Here is a 22,199-nt window from a genome sequence, read left to right as displayed (position 1 = left end):
AGAGCGATGGAGCCCGATGCAGACGAGTCGTGCTCTGAAATATGAAAGGATGCGCAGTGAAATAAATCTGAGTATCGGTCCTCTCAAAGAAGAATAGGATTTTATGCTGATGAGCGACAAGTCTGCTGACTTTTATTCTCTTGGGAACAGATGACAGAAATGCTGACGTGGTAAACTTCTGAGTGAAGTGTGTGTTTGTCCATCTGTCTGAAAACAGAGTGTGTGTCTGTGTGTGTGTGTGTGTGTGTGTGTGTGTGTGTGTGTGTGTGTGTGTGTGTGTGTGTGTGTGTGTGTGTGTGTGTGTGTGTGTGTGTGTGTGAGAGTGAAACACTGAATTCAGGTCTGCTCTCAGCCATTCTCATTGGATGACTTCCTGATTCTGACACAAAATCATTTGTGAAACTCTGATCTCATGTGACAGTTCTTATTATAGACTGAAACTGCAGCTAAAGACGCCGTTATATTAAATCATATGAGAGATATTTTCCAATCTCAGCTCAGGGGTTTGTGTCCACAAACATTCATGCACTCTTATTTGTCATTCTGGACATAATATGCATGCACTGTCCCTTTAAAGGCAATGATTAAAATCCCAAGACAGGAACAATATCTGCAACATGTGACGCACAGAAAGCAATGCAGGAGCAACAACGAAGCAGGCCCTAAACATTGACAGACCAATCCTCATGTTGACCGGTCAGTAATCGTTGTCTACAAGGGATTCAGTTGGCTGGATTAGCTGCTCTCGCTCTCTCTCTCCCTTCTGACTTTATACACTCTTATTTCAAAGTAAAGGCCAAAAAAAGGCCTTTAAAAACAGGGTTGAGTGACAGTTATAGGGAAGTAACGCCAAGAGCAGTCACTTATGTGCAAAGTTGATATAAAGGTTAATCATTCAGTGAAAACATGAGACTCAAGTTGTAAACATCTGGACATGGTCAGTCAGTACTTCCTCCAGTTCAGTGATTCTGAATCTTAAAACTCGAGCTGGTTAAATGTTTGTACAAATGGGAAGAGACAGCGGCCCAGTAACCTATGAGGTCCAGATCATGGAGGAGTAAAGAGTAGCAAGATCGAGCGATCGATAAACATTGAGAAAGGGAGTAAAAAAAAAAAAGTGTCGGAGAGGAGGCGATGTGATGGGTGAAGGAGGAGGAGACGGAGAGAGGCTGATGGATCTTTAATCGGAGGGGATGACAGAAGCAGCCAGAGAGGAGGAGAGGGAGGAAATGTCCCAGGATGGGCGAGTAATCTTCACACTCGTTGATGAACGCTTCCCCCCTCACTTCATACATCATCGGCAGGCGACAGCGTCCCGGGATTCCAGTCGATATCATCCCACTTCATTGGCCATTTTTCTTCCTTCAACTACCTCAAACATACATTTTCAAAACTGGCCCAGTGAACGGCTGCTAACATGACAAAACAGGAGGAATGCTTTTTTTTTTTTTGTTTGTTTTTTTTTTGCTGTGTGACAATTTGTCTCCAAAGCAAGTTTAAAAAAAAAAAAAGAAAAGAAGTCCAGCTGATTCGTCCTGTGAGACAAACGCCTCTTTGTTTGATCATAACTCAAAATAACCAAGAAATTAGGCTGAACTAACTCTCGCAAGCTATGTACAACACTCATTAATTAAAACTGTTGAATTATTATGAAGCATGAATCCAGGACTCCCAAAAATAAAACAAATGGACCACAGAGACGAGGTCTCATTTGTAACACCCGGGAAGCGTTTATCTTCTGAGCTCCGGTGAAATGAGGCCAAGATTCTGCGAGGAAAACACTTATTGGATTTTTTGCTATCGTGACACACTTTTACTACGAGTCAACAAACCCAAAGTCCTTGAGAAGTTATTTCCAGTGACTCACACCTTCACCTGGACGAGCAGCAACCTGGCAGGTTGATAAGATAAGAGCCGCAGCTGGTCGAGGCCGACGAGGCAGCAATCATTCATCACGTCAAAAAGCTCACCTGAGAAAGTGAAACGTTCCCAGCTCGTTTCAGACGCACCGCTATAAGAGCAAGCAGAACTCCTGGTTACATCTTTGAGATGTGCTTCTCACACACACACACATACACACACACACGCACAAACACACCCTGTGGACATGCATTAGTGGAGAGACATCCTGTAAGCTCAGCTGGTGAAGCTGCAACTCGGGTAATCTGAAGGTCGCAGGTTCGAGTCCTGAAAGGAACTTCTTGAATTTCCCTCGGGATCAATAAAGTATCTATGCAGGATGTAAGGCAAAGCTGTTGGGATTTTGCTGCCTTGCTCAATGGGACCTCTGCAGTACTCGGGAAGTTCCCGCCACCAGATCAACTTCCTTACTTTGGTGGACACCAGGACTTGAACCAGCAACCTACAGACGCTCATCATTCCAATGAATCTTTTTTTTTTAATGTAGTTTCAAGTCAGATTTGTTCTGAGATTAAACATCCCAAAATCAGCAGACTGGGCTTCAATAACCAACAACAACATAAAACACACATCATCATTTGACCATTGATTCTCAGAGGGGTTAAAAACTGAAGGAAACAGCCGAAGAGACGAAATCGTTCTTTAAAAATCTAAATATGCAACCAAGCTTTGAAGTGAGTTTCGGAGGGTTTCTTGTCTTGTCCTCAATTTTCACTCTCATAAAGACATGGAGTAGCAATAACACTGGTTCTTGTTTTGACAGGCAGTAAAATGATTCCATCTTTACTTTCACCAAAGTAGTGCCTTTTGTGATGTTAATGCTCTTCAGTGACTGACAACGTCCATGAGCTGCTTTTCTTTTCCGTCACAGAAGAGAAAAATAATGTCGAGCGACTTCAGAACTGCAAAGTGATTTATCCCGTGAGACTGGGACACCAATATTACGCCATCGCACAATCAATAGGAGAAATCCTTCCTGCTTCTAATCACATTATTTCTTCACCCCTCGACGCATATTGTCGTGAATTTGAATGAAGCCGCTTCTGCTCCAAATGCAGCCAAAACAGCGTCCGTATTCCTATTGATGCACTTTCAATACATACCTAAGGCTTGTCATATCTGTTTTATGTGCTATTTTTATTCAAATAACTTTCTCAACTTAATTTAGCATTTACTTGAAAGCAAAAAAAAAAATGTTTTTAATAATTCAGACGTCAAGGGGTTAACAATGAGTCTGGTCCTTAACCTGCTCGTTTGTAAAGCGTCTCAATATTGCTTTACAGTAAATGATTGGTTGATTAATTGATTGGATGTGACGTGCGAAGCTTCAGTACAGTTCTACTTGTCAAACTTTGGAGGTCTGAAATGACTCCTCGCACTTTGCAGCTCCATCGGTGGAATACACAAAAACACGAGCAGGAACAGAAACCACTGAGAACGATGACGCATCAATGCTGCACAGAAAAACACAAGACGACAACAAAACAGCTACGAGTGTATCTGTACACTTACATTGTTTCCTCAAACTGGAGCTGGTAAAAAGTGCTTGTAACTTTCATCAAAGCGTCCCTGGAGGAAAACTGTATTTCCTACAGTACGTGGCCTCTGAGTGAACCACGGAGCCAAGTGTAATCTGTATTCTGCTCACAGTCGCAGCACAGGCTCTGCAGTGCTTCTCCACACTGATGATGATTTAACAAAGCGCCTGTGCCGCTCACTCTTTGTCCTCTCAGAGAATAGAAGGAACCAAAAGGTAATATTACAAACCGCTTGTATTCACACATCATCCCCGTTTTCAGCGCTCGAGAGGTATAGGTGTGGAGGCGCCGTCTTTCACGCTGCATTTCAATGGGGCTGTTTTCCATACACCACTATAGGAGCGTTATCACCCATCGGCCGACGCTGAGATATGATTCAGGCTTTATTGCATTTTCCACGGAGCGCAGTGTTTCTCGGCTCCTGTACGGCGTTATCTCAGGCGGCTTATGGCGATCCTTCACTGGGACTTATTCCTCCCATCAATTCTACCCGTCGCGCCGCTGAACCTCGCGCGCTTTCATTGGCCGGCAGCTGGTGCCGCCTCATTGGAGGTAAAGCGCTGATTGGCTCGGCTGCCTTCTTCATTAGAGACGACTTGGACAGCGCGCTGACCCCTCGGAAGGTTCCGGAGCATGTTGTGATAAATGAGCGTTCCTCTCCGTCAAACCAACAGTTCATATATACACCCACGTACATGTATGCACGCAGGCGTCTCCTCCCGTCCCTCTCTTGTGTATACTGCATCACAAGATGCTGAAACTCAGCTGCCTGCAGGCAGAGCTAAGCTAACCTTTAGTTAAAAGTGCTTCCTGTAGTCTAATTTAAGATGTGCAAAAACACAAAAACTCATTTGCATTCTGGATAAGGAAAGGTCTTCCATGAAGAGTCCAAGCTGACCTCGATAAAAGGAGCTCAAAACAGAAACTCAGTGCACTCAATTCATCACGATTCACTGCAGCACTCATCCTTCATAAGATGCAGGGTGGTACGGAAAAGGAAAATAATTTTCTCCGGTGAATTAACACGACACACATGCTGTGTGGAAAATAAGTTTAGCTTGGTTGGCAGAATAACACGAGACCTTCACAGTTGGAAATGTCATTTCCAGACTGTGACGATGAACACTTACCCCAAAGACACAATTTAGAATAAAGTGTGGCATTAAAAAGCAACTACAAGGTGGGTTTCAATCACAGAGAATTTCTTATTACAAAAGTTATAATAGAGCCCCCATGGAGCGTATTCTGTTACCTTCCCTTCATGGCGTCCACCATCAACCTGAAATACAAACTTCAACCTCGATAACAACAAGCTGATCAATAAATCCTTCCTCACACTGAGCGAGGTGCAGAGGGAGACAAAGAGAGAGACAGATGGAGGGGATTTTACAGGAGTTAGCAGCATCGGCGTTAAAGGTGCACAATCACATCAGCCAATGCAGCGGGAAGACACAGATTAACTGTATGAGATCACATAACGCAATAAACCATGAAATGACTTTAAAGTTGGCTTGGTTTGTCGAAGTCTATAATTGGGCAGTAACTGATTTTATGTTTACAGTTAGAGCCAGTTGAGACGATCGATGTAATTCTGTTGCTTTTTCACGTCAGTAACACCGAGACCGTGTCCTTTAAAAAATGAGGAAAGAAGGTGAATGGCCAAAAAGTCTATAGTAAGCCTATATGTAGTTGTATTAATTATTGATTTAGTAAAGGTCAGAGTAATTTGACCCTTTCTATGACCACAGAACCAATTTGAGAACAACGGCTCTGCAGAATGGCAAAAAACATTTAGTTCAGTGTCGTTAATATGGGGGAGACTGATGAACACATGGCTGCAGATGTACCTGTGATAACACACATTAGGAGGCAGCGATGTATTTTTAATGTAAGCGTTAATTTAAAATGAGCTTCATTAGGATTGAGGCAATTCATCTCTAGTAATGGGGGAGGGCTGACAAAGACAGAGCTTGGAGAAAAAGCAGAAAAGTGGAGTTTCTTTGTCTGTTCTGTGGAGTGATGTCAGACACACACACACACACACACACACACACACACACACACACACACACACACACACACACCCTGAAACACAATCACCAGGCGCTTTTGTACACAATTCAAGTCTGCATGTTCTGCACTGCTGCTCGTGCACGACTCGACCACTTCAAACACGCACACGTCTCCAAACATGCTGCTTTTATGTGTCATGAGTGTGTTCATCAGTGTGTGCGTCTTATCTCGCGCTCAGCACCGCATCAAGGTACACGGCTCCTCTGCCTCTGAGTGGCAAACTATCACTCTGTTATCACTGCAGCTACAGGGGGTCTCTTTAGTGGGAGGGGGAGAAAAAAAACCCCTCAGTTTCTTGCTGCTTCAGCCAACTGGCACCACCTCCTGCTCTCCTGCAGCACCTCCTCCCCTCTCCTTCCTTCTGCCAGCTCCACAGCTCAGCGAGCCATTCAGGGCTGATGTAAGAGTGCAAAGAGCCTGCCGACCGATAGCAGAAACAGCTGGAAGGAGAAGCTCGATGGGAGACAAAAACATAAGAAGGGCATCAACCCCCCTGAACCTGACGACTCCAACAGCTTGAAACCTGCTGGAGACGGAGGAAACGTGTGCAGAAAAAAAGCACAGATAAACTTGTTATGCCTTGTTATCACATCAGCCTCCATTCCCATCTTTAGACTTCGGAGTAATCCTTTTTTCCTCCGGCAAGAGACGCGAAGGAGATAGGAACACTAGGCTCCCAACAGCCAATAAATTAACATGATTTTACACGGCCTTATCGTGTGCATTTTGGACGGATGTTGTTTGAGGAGGAGCTGCTGATGTGTTTGTCCCGGCCTGACCGAAGACTGCTGTAGGTGGCGGTGCAGCGGAGCATCGAAGGGGGAAGTACACACATTAATTAGACGAAGGTTAAGATACAGTACGCTGTTTGGATCAATGTTTGACTATGTGTTGTGAACAGCAGAAGCTCCTGTTATAAGATTAGGGCTGACACAATAATAATCAGATAATCTAAGAGCTGCATGTGGAAGTTCCTATCAGTCAGAATGTTTACATGCACAGCTATAGATCGATCAGACGATCTAATTGGAGCGCTGTCCTCGTCACAGTGTCGATGCACCGGGGAAGAATGGATCTATGTGATCGATGTTTGACTCTGCTATGGTATGGGCCTATATGTTCCCTTTTAGCTAAGAACGTAGTATTACTCCTGGTTGACCTATCACATCGAAATAATCGACAACAAAATTAACAAGCGGAAAACAGGTTAAAGAGTGAAAACATGCAGGTCGTCTGTGCGGCTCTCAGGCTGACATTTTATCATTTTTCTACGTATTTATGCTGTTCGGCTTTGCAGGAACTGTGGAGCATTTGCACGGATATCTGCACCACCGAAGCCAGTTGAGGTGTACACATGCCACAGTAAGACTTTAGGAAATTTGACCGAGTGCGAGCTCAGTCGGACAAATATGTATTTGAAAGATTCCAGTTTTAAATGGACTAACACGACAAACTGAACCGTTTAAAAATGGCTAGAAAATGTCAGAGGCAGAAGATTCCCGGCTCCTTCTCCGATGTGTTTTCTTTAAGTTACGTCCTTCGATGTTGTCATACGTCTGCACAGTCAAAGAAAGACGTTTTTGACCCAAGTACACATCTTTTTTTTCAGGAAACCTCCTTTAGCTTGTCCATTTAAATTCAAGGAAATGTATTGGAAGTGTGAACTTTAAACTGGTGCTGACTGGACAGTCCTTGTCCTGTCCACACTGATACAAAGAACAGCCCTTCAAAAACACCGATCTTACTGCTTAACTGTGAAAGTCCGAGCTGCAGCTCACAGACTGTCCAGGTACGACTTTCTTCTGACCTTTTTCTCAGCTACACACACACCACACACTACACACACTACACACACTCAACCACTCACTCAATCAATGAACAACGATGTCACAGTTGTTGGGTCTTGAAGTTGCAGAAATTGAGCGTCATGAATCGGCAAATCCAACCTCCTAAAACGACGACGTCACTTTTAGCTTGATTGCGTGTCTTACTATGTCTTCGGCTCCATTCACACAAAAATGGAAGACGTTTGCAGGACCGAGGGCCGAGAGATGGACTCCAATTACAAACACAGAGGGGCCAAGCACGTGCAGATAGACCCAGGAAAGAGACTCACCGACAGGCAGACAGACGGGGAGTCTATGTCCCTCCCTTCCTGGATAAATATTTGATCAGCTGAACTCTGATGGGTATTGATCGGAGCCCTTATCCACTCATCATCGATCCCTGCTGACTGTGATCACTGTTTAGATGAACACACAAACACACACACACACACACACTCCTGTAACCTCTGAATGTCAAATCTGAATGAAAGGTTAAAGGCTTTCAGCATTTAGCTCCACTAAAGTGTTTTGTAATGAACGTAGGGTTGTTTTAAGAAGCGCACTGTAAAACACTGATGGTACAGATAAAGAAACAAATGTGTCTCAATGTGTGTGTGTGTGTGTGTGTGTGTGTGTGTGTACAACTGTGGTCTATGTAAGGAGACACTCTCAGGTTACAGTGCTTTCCCACTCTCCGGCTATCATGCCCCCCTCAGAGTCTTATTAACAGCTAAGATTACATTAGTGGGATGTCCTTGAGCCCCGTGTTGGGTGACCCCTGCTGAAGTGCTGACGCGAGCACCTCTACCTTTAAAACTGATGGGAACTACCACCACTACAACACACACACGTGTGTTTGCCGTGTGAGTCGTGTTTGAGTCTTGTTGCCACTTTAATTCAATCAATGTGCTTCTCTGACATGTTCACGTGCAGTAAACACATAATCCTGGCTAAAATCGAAAAACAGCAGCACAGCTTCACACATGCCCATTTGGAAAAAAAACTACTCCTGGGTTGAAATGGTTTAAAATAGCATCGGTGTAAATGTGTTCCTCAGGTATTAGGATCAAATACCTCCTTTTATGTCCAACGTGTTTATGAGTTTTATAGCTTAGAAGGTGCCAGGATGCTGTTTCCAATATGAGGAAGGAATGTACCGAGCTGGAGAGACATCACATGAGGTTCTTGGCTCGTTGTGGCGAACACTGAATGAAAACGTGTGTGTGGATGCGTTCGCTTACGGAGGCGACAATGAACAACCCAGGTAAGATGTTGATCTACTGATTCAAACATGGTGGCTGTGTGAAAAACTGAAGTTAATAAAACAGTTTCGATTTCCCCATCCACGGCGATGAAGAGCCGTGGCGTGATTTTAAATCAGGCATTAAAATCAAAACAAAGATGAAAAGAGAAGATGCGATTGGATAGGAATTTAAGACACCTGAACACTTTTTCACACACTCTGACATTTCACACTGTACTCGTCAAGGGTGACTAATAATCTCACTGCTTCTCTACTCACGTCCTTTTGAAAATCAGACAGCAGCTCTCTCGCTGAGTTAACGTCTCTGTTGGTTATATTCTTTTTTAATTGGTTTGATGGGAGTTTTAAAAAAGGTATATTTATTTGGACTCTCTCCCGTCAGAATCATCTGAATCCTCGTGGCAACTAATTGCCCTCAAACGTACTCTGTTTCCTCAGCAGTGTAGTAGAGATGAAAGCGTGAGGAACATAAAGGCAAAGTGCTGATGCAAGGACTGAACTCCAGTCTCTGGGGTTACCGGCACGCTATATGGAGGATGAGAGTCTGTGATGCACGTTTTCCCTGCAACATCTCATTCCAATATTTGACAGTGTGAATCAAGCCACCGATAATCCCCCACTAACGCCCCGACAAAACCTAATCATCCTCACTAATCCTGGAATCATCTCTGATCTGCCAAACGCAGAAGGCAACAATGATATCTCATCAGGCTCTTTGATTGAATGAACGCCAATATCGCACCTGAAATAGGGAGACCTTACTGTTCTTGTAGGTTATTGGAACAATTCAATTACTCCGAGGCGGCCAACCTCATCCGTCGTGAATCAATCAGGGGAAAACACATCATATTTGATTTCATTTGATTGTACTGATTGGCTCTGACAGAGGGTAATACGTCCAAGTGGGGAAGGTAAAATTACAGATAATTGAATTCCCAGGATGCAGTTACGGCCGGCTGTCTTTATGGGAAAAGCTGCGTTCAGCTGCTTCAGGCTATATAGACTCCCACCAGCGAGCTATAGCACAGCCTTCAGGCAGCCATCAATCAAGAAGCGAGTCATAATCACTCCTACACTTTTTGATTGCTTTTTCACAAACCTCATTAAAAAAAAAAAAGTTTGCTTTGCAGACTCTTTTTTTGGATTTGTTTACATACTGCCTTAACTTAAAAAAAGATAGACTCCGGTGGACCAATCAGCAGTGTATTAATTGGGCATACTGCTCCTGTTATCTTGCCAGGTCAGGTATAAAACAAGTCTGTATGATTTTATAACGTTTGCACAGCATGACTGATGATCTTCTTTGGTGTTCAAATCAGTGCAAAACAAATAAAATAATCAAAACAAAATACTTTCTACTCCTATGCAAAGAAAGGAGGTTTTCTTGGCCCACATTTTTTTATTATTATTATTTATTTTTTTTTTTTGAGGAGGAGTGCCACTCAATTTTAAGTGGATTATTCTCACCTGAAGTGCAGACTTTAAATCACGAGACTCACCCTGGTGCTTTTGTTGCATCAGTCTGGATTCGAGCGTCTCCAGAGCATCATAATGAGACTCTCACTGGTTAGCGTCTGCCTTCCTGTCTGTTTTTCCACTGGGTTAGAAATCTTGGCAGAAGGGAATATGGTTGTAAAAGAAAAGTGTTATTGGTAATGATTCATTAGCTAATCAAAGGTTAGTTCAGTTTGGTTCTCATCAATCTAGACAAGGCCGAGCTGAAGTACTCCATTACATTTAGAAAGAGAGTAACTGACTGACTTTGGATCCTTTCTACAAAAACACTGATTAAGTCTTCTGTCCATGTCCCTGTCCTCTTGTGATCTCCGCACGTTCAACACATCTTGGAGATGGCTGTGGAGACCCAGGTGTGGGGGATCAAGTGTCCTTTTCTGGACCCTTGATTCCGGGCAGGAGGCCCAAGTCTGGGCTCAGCAGCTGTGCATACACCGTACCTGGATCAATAACAGCAGAGAGCTTGTATTGATTATGTGTGTAAGTGATACTAGAATGGGGGTTGTTATGGGAGAGGAGGGGGGAAGGAGGATTAGTGATACAGGAATACAGCCTTGTGGTAGTCGTGCCGAGTTGTGTGTGTGTGTGTGTGGGGGGGGGGGGGGGGGGGGGGGGGGGGATTTTGTTGCCTTTTGGCCTCCTGAGTTTTCCATCTTCATTGGCCTGTTATAGGGAACATTAGTTTAGTAAAAAGTGAGCACAGAGTTGTGTTTCACTCTGAAGAGGTTAACCCCTGAACTCCCCGTGTCCTGGTTCGACCCTTGCAGCATATTTGCTTCACCTCACCTCAAACATGACCTTCGATTAATCATCAACACAAGCTCCATCTCGCCAAGACACTTCTGACATTCAGGAAAATCTTGAGTGTGTCCAGGCGAGTTTTTATTGATTGTGAGGTGAATCCATCAAGACAAGTGGCAACACTGAAGCCTAAATGAAGAAGTGTCCTGATCTCAATCTGACAAACTGTTGATCAATATCAGACCGAGCCATGAATAATCCCCGACAAAGAACGTTTGCATAATCTCATCAGTGAATCTCTGTCAGTCGATTTAAGTTCGGGATGACATCTGGATACAAACTGGATCAAAGGTATTCTCAAGGTTTTTTTAGAAATCCGCCTGGTTTAGCAGCTCGTGTTGGAATAAGTTCAGTCATCTGTTTCACAACCTGCCATAAACCAACACATTAACATTTGTTTCCAGTCAGGAGCGAGTCCATCCTGTGCCCATTTCTATAAAACACCAGTTTTTAAAGCAATAATTTAAATACAGAAATCCAAGTTGAAAACTGAGAAAATATTCCTTCCAGCTTCAATCTGTGTTGTAAATTGCATAACGAGATATTCTGATATGCATGTCTGAATACCCAGTGCTGCTTTAAACCCAGATAACAAACAACAAAAAAATCAATCAATCAAATAATCCATTCTCCAGATAAAGAAACCTGATAGGAGCAATTGTACTTCTAAACATGGCACATCACAGAGTCCTCAAATACTGATGTAACATTTACTCATTTATGTTGTAAAGACTGTGCATGTTTGAGAAGCTTTATTCAGTCTGTGTCTGAGAAACGAAGGGCTGACTACGTTTTAATCAGTGCATTTTATTCTTTAAAACAATAAGTTTATTAAAGTTGGCCAATTCAGCCTCATAATGGATTTTTTTTTAAATATACTTTTTGTTTGATAGACTTAATAAAAAACAAAAACAACAGCATTACATGTCAGTACAAGAACAAACACATTATATATATATATATATATAGAGGACAGACTTGAAGGTAAGTACCTGTTCTGCACAGACGTGAATATGTGTTTCTGTTAGCTCATCAAACAAGAAAGAAGACGAATGAGCATCAGGAAGAAAGAAAAGAGAAAACAGAAAAGGGCGATGAAAGCAACCGAGCAGGTTGACTTAACAAAAGAATGCAAATTAAAAATAAACAATATGAGACTGATCGTTGTTTACGATGTATAATTAAGCTACGAGGCCTAAACCTGCCTGACGTCCTATACAGTCAAAACATTTCACATGTAGCACCACAACTTTTTAAAAGCTAATTCATTACGATTGAAAGTATTTTTATCCATTTTGAGTACTAAAGTAGATAAACCATGAACTCGGTCATTCACCTTCAACAACCGGAAATTTTAACAAGGAGAACTGTTTCTGAAGGACTCTTTGCACAATATGAATATCTACAACTCAGCCTGCCCCCCCCCTCCCCCGACCCCCCGAAACAGTAACCCTGACCAGCCTGCCGTCCCAGCTGCTCTTATTGACATTGATTTTGTGTTTTCTATGAACATACTCACATGACAAACATCTGTTCTTACACCCAGTTTAGTGCTCTCCGAGGAATTGGAAAGCTCCACGTGTGCAGCACTGCCCTCCAAAATAACGCTGAGGCAGCATTTCAAGAAGCTAACTCACGATAGAACAAATATGAAGCAAAACTGTCAGACACATTTTGGATATCTCAGTGATGTCCTAAATAATGAGCTGTTACACCAACGACTGAAATCGAGACCATTTGAGAGTGCGAGTCTGGAAGCTGCTGTGTGGACGGCAGACATCTACAGCCTTTAAGAGACACTGAGGAGAAAATCACTAAAATGCTGCTGGTGCGCCTGAAATCACCTCATGATCATGTGAGTATAATCAAAAAATGTCGTAGAGATAAAGCGATGATTAAATTAAAGTAAATGTGTTCTTACACCCCAATATTAATGTTGTATCAGACAACATTTGTCCACAAACATCAACCAAACATCTTCCGTTCAAACCACACAAAGAGTCACATTTCTTCCTCGTGTCGTCCTCTGACAGCAAAATAAGATGAATATTGGACATGTGGCCAAAAATACAACTTCACCATCATAATATTTTACTCCATAACATTCAATATCAACTTTTATCTGTGGTAAAAAATGATGTTCCCAACTAGGTCTACTGCCCCCTAGTGGCTGTAACAAAAGTAATACACAATGCATTTCATGTGTCACATTTTAATATGTCACTGTGTCTTTCAAAAGGTTCACTGAAGCTGTTTTCACACGTGCACGACTGAGTTGCTTGTTCACACTTGTCCCTCACAGCACAAAGTTTTCTCTGTCAGTCGAGGAGAGAAAAGGAAAATACTGAACTATGGGACTGGAAGGCAAAACTTTGGTTAATGTCTGGATCAAAACATTTGGGGTTTTTTTCTGTATGTGTGAAAGCACTTTAAAAAGTGTATCAAATATAGTTAAACATTTGCATTTCAAACGGTTGTTTTAATTTGACTGCTGTTTGTTGTTTGCTAAATAATGACTTTCATATGTGAGCTCATGTGGAGAAAATGAGGCTGTTTTTTTTTAAATATTTATTTCAGGAATGAGATAAATTGATTTATTCTTTGCGGTTTATAGTGGGTGTTTGCTGCCCAACATGCAAAGGCAAGAAAACCCCAGCTCTAAGCAGCAGGCATCATTCCTGGAGCACAGACACAAACAGACATAATTAGCCTCTTCCCACCTCTGCATCCTTTAGATTCAACACTATCATGACTCCCTTGCAGCAAATTGACTAGAGAGTGCATTAAAATGCAGAGAGAAGCAACAGTGGCGTCTGGAAAGGTGGAGGGAGGCTGGGGGGAAGGTGTTGGAGGCAGAAAATCATTGTCTGATTCATCATTTCATGTTCAGGGGATTACACGCTGAGAGAGATACTGGTGGAAAATCTGCTCCATGAATAAATCTGGATTATTAATTCAGAAAGATAAAAAGAAGCATTGAAGTCGAATCCTTGAATAGGATCAATTATCTCACAAATTATCACATGGAAGCTACATACCAACACGTGTATTACAATGGATAGGATGGGATTTCCTAAAGACACAACCATTTCTCACTTGTATGTACATATTGTTAAGCGTGTCCCTGTGGAACATGCGTCTTTTTTGGGGGGGAGTTTTGCCTTTTTGTTCTTCGTCTATAACAATCACAGATGATGCATGTTCTTGCCGTCTCGGAGGTAAACAAGAGCACAAAAGATGAGATGAAATAAACATTTTAACAAAAGCTTGTTCTGCTGGAAAAAAAAAACAAGTCCAGGTAGAATTTGAAAACCAGGCCCAGTGTTTCTTCAGCACCATTGTTCATTGTCACAGTGCCAATTGTGTTTCCCAAAGCCCCCGCAGGCAAACAAGGTCCAGCAATATTTCATTAAACACCACACGGCAGAAATCTCCATTTCCCTTCACAAAGGATGCTGATGCAGAGAAACCTTTTCCAGACTCCACTTTCCTTTATCTGCAGCCTCCTCCTGCAAATCTGAAAACTTCCATCCCTATCAAAATGCCACAAATATAAACCCAGGGCACCAAGATGGAGGTAGGGCTAAGGGTTAAGAGGTAAGGGGGAGAATATGTGGGGGGGGCTACAAATGAAAAACATAACCTTTTTTTAGCCCTCATCCCTCCTTATCACTTGGAAAATTCCTGGTGTGTTAAATTCAATTCCAATTGTATTTTCCAGGAGGAAGATGAGGGGGGAATACAGGAAAACATCATGAAGAGAATTTGGGATGCACACTCTTGAACTGTGATAAAATGCTACAGCAGTAACCCGTCCATGTGTGCATCCATCCATCCATTTGTCACATCAGCCCACTCCTTTTCCTCCCACTCTTCCATATACCTACCTTACCTAATCCAGACACACAACACTGGGCTCTGGATCTTCATAGAACAAAAGTAAAATGGAATTACATGAAGCCAGTGGGGCAAAGAAAAGCCGACTTTTATTTGGATCTGTGCTGTTGGAACAAAAATCTTACCTTGTTGTTTCTATCTATTCTAATCACAAACACACGACTCCAGCCTGAAGCAATCCTTGCAGGAGCGGCAGATGGATTTTATATTTTTTATGAGCATGAAAAACAAAGTGCATAAGTTATATTATGAAATATATCCTCTGGTTCTTAAAGGAAAAACAATTTTAAAAAAAGTGTAAGTGAATGCAGCATTTTGGTCCAATAGGGGGTTGACAGCTTTTAAATAACTTCTCCCCAGATATGACGAATGCTGCTTCTGTGCTTTAATTATAACTTCATTATTCATTGAAATGAAACCAAACAAAAAGAGGCCTTCACTTATAAAGCCTGCTCCCCACTCAAAGCCACCTGCTGAAAGGATTTTAAATGTGGACGTGTTTGAATGTGGACACAATGGGTACGCGAGAGGAAATCCCATCACCACAGGAGCGAGCTGCAGCACCTGTTCATCAGCCGAGCATCTAACCCCGAACCAGACTGAACCAGATCCTTCCCACTGACCCCCAGACGAGGATTACAATGTTGTGTGAGTCGGGACAGCCGGACCCTCACACACCCTGCTGGGCGTGTTTCTAACAACACCATTTCACTGGCCATATAGACGAGAGCTGTCGCAGGACCCAAACGAAGGAGAATAACGAGGATGTACATCATAAAGAAACAACACGTTGTTGTTGTGTAACAGGATACGAAGAATTACCACCTTCATTAAGAAAAGGAAGCCTTCATTTATCACCGTTTTCTACATGTGCCTTTCAATTTTATTTTTATTTTTTGCATTCTTAAAAAGGATATAAGTGAGACATGTTTATCTCAGTTTTTTGTTAAGGGGTCATGAATCGTGTTTGCTGAGGTAAAACTGTGTTTTCACTTCGAGGAGATTTGTGTTTTTTTTTTGTTCACGAAAGATAAAATTAAATTAAGTTATCTGAAACAGCAAAATATGTGCAATATTCTCACTCTTTAAGTAAGTCACACACACATTAGAATCATCTTGGCAGAATAATTCTGGAGAATAATCTGGTAATTGCTCTGAAATGACCCTCATTAAATATTTAAGGTGAAGTATTCTACGTCCGCTCATCAATGATGTCCTTCCTGACATGAAGACGAGCAGGCGTTTGGTATGTGAGGGGTTGGTATTTCAGGGGGTCAGGCTAGCCAATCGTGTTGCCCAATAGCCAAAGTCCCGGCCATCCCACCAGCTCTTGCCACCTGTCCTTCACCCTCCCTCAAAAAAAAAGGCTGCAGGGAGAGGGTGAGGGCCAGATGGCTCTAAAGGCCAAAGCAGCATCCTCAGTGTAGCATCCTCCCCACCCCCAGCCTCAGATGCCTGGTCCTACCTCCACCCTCTGACCGACCCCCCCTCTCCTCTTCCCCAATTCAAACCCCTGAGCCCCAGTGCTCGTCAGTGCTGCATGACTGGGCAAACACAGTCCTTCACCAAGATAAATCCCCTGTCTCTCCTGTGCAGCTGCCTGGTATGCAAGAAAGGCTTATCCTGAGCCTAAAAAGAGCCCTCATCTTTACCGGCGAAAACAGGATTCTTGACATTAAGATTTCCTCTATCACAAAGTGCCAGAACCTGCTCCTCCTCGTGCAGCCTCGGCATGTGGAAATCTTTTAAATGAAATGGTTTATGGATGCGTCAGCTCCAGAGAAACCAGAGCTATATAATATAAAGAGAACCAGATCACTAAAGATGGTAATCACTTATCTGAGTGGTCCAGTCAGGGGCTGGACGTGTTAAAAGGGGGGGGAGAAGGTGGACAATGGTGCTCTAAATAATCTCACAAGGCTGCTCGTTTGTCACCGCGCTGTCCTATCTCTCTGAGATTACATTCAATTAGTTTCAGATACCAGCAGTGCGGGGCGGCTGGCACACACTATCAATCAAATGCTGTCAATGACAAATTGTCACCGCTCCTGTCTCTCTCCATATCTCGGCAGCGAGCCAACTTAACGACGGAGAGAGGATTCACGATGGTGGAACAAGTCTAATAAGAGTCTCAACCTAGGGTCCAAAAAAATGGTGTCAAATTTTAAAGAGAGCGAGGAGATCCCGATTCAAATGTATTCAGGTGAAAGAGCAAAGGCCTAAATGTTAAACTTGCTTAACAGAGTAATGTATGAGGGCAATGACTGGAGCTATCCGAGTGGTGGTTAGCACAGATGTTACAGTCCTAATGAGCAGGTTGGCAGCTCAGGGAGGGTATGGCCTTCATGACCTTGCCCATATGTCTGCATAAATGACCACTGATGGAGGAAACACTGGACAGAGCAGCAAATGTGAGCTCTCTTATTGCTGCATTATCTGTGATTGAACCCAAAAAGGGGAATTTGATTTTGATTCTATGCAGTAAATATACACCTGAAGCCCGGTATTTCTATTTCTGTGACTGAGAGTTTGACTCAGTCCTTGTGGGGATTTTTCAGCTTTCAAAAAGTGAAGAGACTTTGCAAAGTAGTCGTATTGAAGTAGTCAGTTCATGTGATTCAGCTTCAGGGTCTGATTGACATGCCCCACTGGGGAGATTTTACAGGCTTGCACCAACAAAGCAGACACCCAAGGCATGGCTGGGAATCTGCTGCTGAAGGGATTATGGATAGCAATCTGTGAACGGACTACCATGGGATCCCAAGGAAGAACCTCAAGAGCAGGTAAAGGAGAGGGCTGTCAATGTGACCTGGACAAAACGATGGATGGATGGATGGATGGATGGATGGATGGATGGATGGATGGATGGATGGGTGGGTGGGTGGGTGGATGGATGGATGGATGGGCGGGTGGATTGATGGATGGATGGATGGGTGAGTGGATGGATGGGTGGATGGATTGATGGATGGATGGATGGATGGATGGGTGAGTGGATGGGTGGATGGATGGATGGATGGGCGGGTGGATTGATGGATGGATGTATGGGTGGGTGGATGGATGGGTGAATGGATGGATGGATGGATGGATGGATGGATTGATGGATGGATGGATGGATGGATGGATTGATGGATGGATGGATGGATGGATGGATAGGTGGGTGGATGGATGGATGGATGGATGGATGGATTGATGGGTGGGTGGATGGGTGGATGGATGGACGGATGGATGGATGGATGGGTGAATGGATGGATGGATGGATGGATGGATGGATGGGTGGGTGGATGGATGGATGGATGGATGGATGGCTAGGTGGGTTGCTGGTCTCCATTTTTGTATTGCAGTTTATCAGCTCTTCAAACAAATGTATGTAATTTTTGCTTGCTGAGATCACAGAGAACCAGATTTTAGACAGACGTTGCACAAGAAATAAAAGTGTGTAGGTCGAATTTGTATCCATGTGTGAGTCTACTACTTCTTTTGTACGAAAATGTTGACCCCTATTATCATGTCTTATTGAACCGTTTGAAGTCAGTCGAGCGTTGGCAGTCAGGGAAAGAAAGCTCATTAAAACGGGGCCTCCCACGCTGAATATGAAATGTATCCTGAGGTTCAGGATTAAGTCCATCTTGAGAAGGTAATAAACAAAAGCATGCAAGGTTTCCCACTCTTAGTTAATTACAGGCCTGTTGGAGAATGACTGCAGCAGAGCAGCCAAACGCCCACTACACAAACACCTCATTATCCTACAGAACCCCACCCAACCGTGTCAAACACTTCTTAATAAGCAGCCAGCAATGACTAGTGAATATAAATACATAATTTCCAATAGTCCTGATTGAGCAATTAGTGTCAAAATCACTGCCATCCTCATGAGCTGAATCAATAATGGATTCCATTACAGATGCACTCAGTCACCTTGCGAATGCCCTTCGACATCTCTATCACGTTTGTGGACAGGTTTGAGATGTGCTGTCAGACTCGGTCTTTAAGTTCTCTGGGAGCCTACGTGAGCAGGACTTTGCACCTTCTCAGCATACTGAAAACGTATTTGTGATGTGTGGACAAAATAAATATGTCATGACCACTTTGTCTCCACAAGTAAAGGTGGCTTTAAAAGATAAACCCCCATATAAAGCGGGGGTTATTTCAACAAAGACTATATGAGTGTAATGTTAGTGCTGTGAATCTGTGACGTATCTGCACAGCTCTAGAGTAGACTGTCACGGTATGAATCACAGAGCAGCTCAAAAACATCAAAGACGTTAATTAAAGCACTGAACATGGTGGAATCCAAAACGCTGTTTCAGACAGTTTTGATCAAATATTAGCCAAAACTTTTTTTTTATCTTTGATTTTGTTTCGGTAGATTTAGCATTTAGCTCGGTGAGACTTGAAAATCATTCGATCCTTCCTATAATTAACTTCATGCTAGTTAAAAAAATTTCAGTGAGAGGGAATGCAACAAAAAAATCTATCAGTATCTGACTTTAGTTTTTGAAGAATTTAAATTTTTCAGTAAAAAGGGGAACATGTTAGAGACTGGGCTGGAACAACCTTCAAGCCAAGGATCATCTTATTAGAATTTGAATCTGATTAAAATCTTGATAGAAGTGGAATTGATTTTATTGTAACTCACCCCACAGTGTGCCCATGCTGGTGATGTTATGAAGCTCATTTATCTTGCGTCCTTAAAGAAATGTAATGACTGCCTCTCCTTGGAAGGTAAAACGTTTTGGGTTTTTTTTTTAAAAAAAGGTTTTTGGTTGACTAATTGGAAGACCTGAAACAAATTTTGGGGTTTAAACGGAAGCACCTCAGCGAGGTTTAGTGGAAGTCTAATGATGTCTAAAACTTTGGCCGTGGGAAGGGAAGCAAACATACTGTATGTTCTGTGCATTTCATATCACAAATCAACTCAATTTCAAAGGTCGAGTCAGTCGATGAAATAAAAAGATTTCTGCAGCACATAATGTGTTGCCAAAGAGAGCCAGCTATGAAGGCCCATAAAAGGGACATAAAGTGAATTCTTAACCATTTCCTGTCTGCATCTGGTCAATTCATGACAATAATGATCCAATCTCATGGAATCATAGTTCAATGAATACCAATTGAGGGCAAATAGACAGTATTCTGCTCGTAGCCAAGTCTGCAGTTCTGCTCCGTCAAACGTCGCCTTTTTTCAGCACAATACAATACATCCCTGATTCTCGTCCGCTCTCCCGTGTAGGTCCATGATTGCCACTCAATGAACATTAATATAGAGAGCAGGGGACATGCGAGAGAGTAAGTCTACAAAGGGAACAAAATCCAATTACCTCCTGCTGCGGGGAGCATCACATATAGGATCTTGAACTCACGCAGCCCAGGTAATTGTCAGGGGACATTGAACCTTGCTGCATGGAAGCCTGAAGTAATTCTCCAACAATGGGCGCCGTGTGTACGGGTTACTACCTCAGTGCATTCAATTTATTTAAGTTGGCTGATGTCCACTAAGAGGGAAGGTGAGTATTGGCTCAGTCTAGAACAACCTCTCTTCCCCTGGAGAGCACTGAGCATCTGGCCTCGTCTGGTCTCTCCGATTGATGATGCCGCCACGTTCGCGGCTGCAAGCGGGGCTCATAGGGAAACCTAGACGTGTCACGGCTGATGACTGATCAAGCATGCAACGGGCGGAAACTCACTTTAGGAATGATGTCTGGGCTGGTTTCCATAGCAACAGCAATGCAGACAGAAAATAAACTAGTTTGGGTAGGATTACATAAATATTGAGCAGAATCCAAGCGCTGGACAAGGTATGCCCGAGTCCTTTAGCTGCTCAGTTTGTCACTAAGAATCCAGAGAGAGAATCTGCGGCCTGGAAAATTGGAAAACAGCAGCTGGGACTTTGGTTGCATCAATTAATATTCATGTTCTACATAATCCCAAGTGACTAATTTAACACACCTGATCAAATCAATAATTCACAGGGGGGGGAATGAAAAGAAAAAGGAAGAAGGAATAAACCCACTTATCATAGCTGATCCCTGGGACATCAATAGCAAGGGGAGTAAAGTCAAATTAATGTCCACACCATTTGGAAGAGAACCAGAACCGCCTAAAATAACCAAACACTGACACGCATGCTGTGACTCCAATATCTGTCCAACCATAGCAGCCCTGAGCAATGGAGCCCAGATTTTCTTTTTAACCTGAGTGAGGTTAATGACCAAGACGATTTGAAAATCCTACTTGTTATGCAACCTGAATTGAAAACAAACTACAGCCTCCAGCCTGCCTGACCCATGAATATGTGGGTCAATAGAGGCATATTGCATATATATATATATATAATGTTTTGGCCCTTCTGGGAATTCTTAAAACTAGGGTAAATGATAACAGAGGAGTTATAATGAAAGTGAAAGGAGACAAAAGCTTTGTTCTGACAAGACCAAATCTCATATTTTAAATATTTCTAATTTGCTTTATGATGTTCTGAATGCTCTCTTTCAGTAAATCACTGTTAATTGCTTAATGCATGGACGGTGCTCTAAAAGTAAACCCACCTTTCCTGTTATAGTGAAAGAGTGCCAGGTTAGAGCTCACTTAAAACACAGAACAAAATGCCTGGGGTCATTAAGAAATGCTACCTGGCATGGTGTTGGTAATGTTTACAACACTCTCAGCGTGTTTAACAATGCATGATAATGGCTAAAAGTTAATTGCACAAGAAAATAGCATTCTGGGTACCTTTGCACATGACCCATAAAGAAAATGCTATTTTAATTCTAACCAATATACACGCTAATTATGCTGCCATATGGTAATGGTAAATGGACTCTGGCTGTGTAGCACTTATCACACCATTCACACACTTGTATGTGAAGTAACTAATCCCATTCATACACACTCAAATATCCTCCAAACGTCAACTTCTCCAGAACTTCTGTCACAACTGAAAGTCGAGTATTTTCACTTTGAACATTTCGACTTTCTGCCCTTAACACAACTTTAAACGGCTTCATTCCAACATGATTGTCATTTTTTTCCCCAACTTACCTTGCTGCCTGCATTTATCTTAAATCAAATTAGTGCTGTGAGGTTTGCATACAACAATAGCAGTACATCAACATCACCATGTTGAAATTGCAGAGCAAAGCTGAAACAGAGAAAAGGAGTCACGGTATCAAGTGATCCATCAATCTTTATGCCGACTGCTGAAGTAATTCTACACAACCACGAGGCTTCAGCGGAGGCTGCACAGACGCCTTGATGCTTTCACTGACTCTTTGAATCAATCCAGTTACGCTTCCTTTGACGCCAAGCGGGTTTTTACCCCGTGAAGGTCAGACTATAGATCACAATGCAATGGCACCAAAGATTGTGCAA

General features: G+C 42.7%; 1 protein-coding gene across 1 annotated transcript in view; it reads right to left on the bottom strand.

Moving 5' to 3' along the window:
• Nucleotides 1-22,199, bottom strand: part of nav2a (neuron navigator 2a) — a 197,221-nt gene that overhangs the window by 173,193 nt on the left and 1,829 nt on the right. The window lies entirely within an intron of this gene.

This window comes from Symphodus melops (assembly GCF_947650265.1).
Source record: "Symphodus melops genome assembly, chromosome: 3".
NCBI lineage: Eukaryota > Metazoa > Chordata > Actinopteri > Labriformes > Labridae > Symphodus > Symphodus melops.
Note: the sequence above shows the minus strand (reverse complement) of the source record. Positions and strands in the feature narration are given on the sequence as shown.